The sequence below is a fragment of the Aspergillus glaucus genome (assembly GCF_001890805.1).
Source record: "Aspergillus glaucus CBS 516.65 unplaced genomic scaffold ASPGLscaffold_19, whole genome shotgun sequence".
Lineage (NCBI taxonomy): Eukaryota > Fungi > Ascomycota > Eurotiomycetes > Eurotiales > Aspergillaceae > Aspergillus > Aspergillus glaucus.
This window is the reverse complement of record NW_019170471.1, coordinates 554531-555370: the sequence shown is the minus strand read 5'-3', so window position 1 is coordinate 555370 and position 840 is coordinate 554531.

Here is an 840-nt window from a genome sequence, read left to right as displayed (position 1 = left end):
TGACTTAGGCCAGACTCATTCCTTTTGCTGACAGGTCCGGGGATGGAGAATGGTATTGTTGTAGTGCAGATGTAGGCTCCAGACTGGCAGGGGACTGAGAACGGGGTGACAGATAGGCTGGGCGGACTCCCACAGGACGGCTATCAGGGAGCGGGCAGCTTTGGACTAAGTGATCCTTTGAGCCACAACGGAAGCATTCCCCACGGTCTTGATGGGATGTGGTGTACTGGCAGGCAGAAGACAAATCCATAGCATCAGGGTGAGACCTTGCAGTTTCAACTGTAGGGGAGGCTCTTGGGGCTGTAGTGTGCTGGGGAGGGCCATCAGGTCTTGCAGGGGTGGCGGCTCCAAGTTTAGGTGCAACAGCATGATTTTGGGAAGTGTTTTCATATTGGAAGCGTCGGTTCTCCAGGTTCTGCAGGAAGCGGGCCAGGGTCATGTAGTCACCATTAGGCAAATCATGGTGTAATAGCATAGCCTTTAGTTCTCAGTTAATAGCTTGTTCCAACATAGTTGGTAGTGCAGCTTCAGGCATGTCTCCTTCCATTGCTAAGTGATGAAACTCAGCAAAGAAGATGCTGAACTCCTTATTCCCTTGATGCAATTGGTACAGGTCATTGCGAGCATTCCAGGCATGATTAGGATCTCCAAATGCACGTTCAAGGATCTCCAAAACTTCACCATAGTCAGACAGCTGGCAGACTCCATTGTGAATGTATGGTAAGACCTGGGCATAAGGGGCACCCTTCAAATGATTTGTCACATAGGCCATGCGAGACTGTGGAGTTGGGAAACAGTCATAGTTGACAGTCATCTTCTCCTTGATTTGGGAGACAAAAC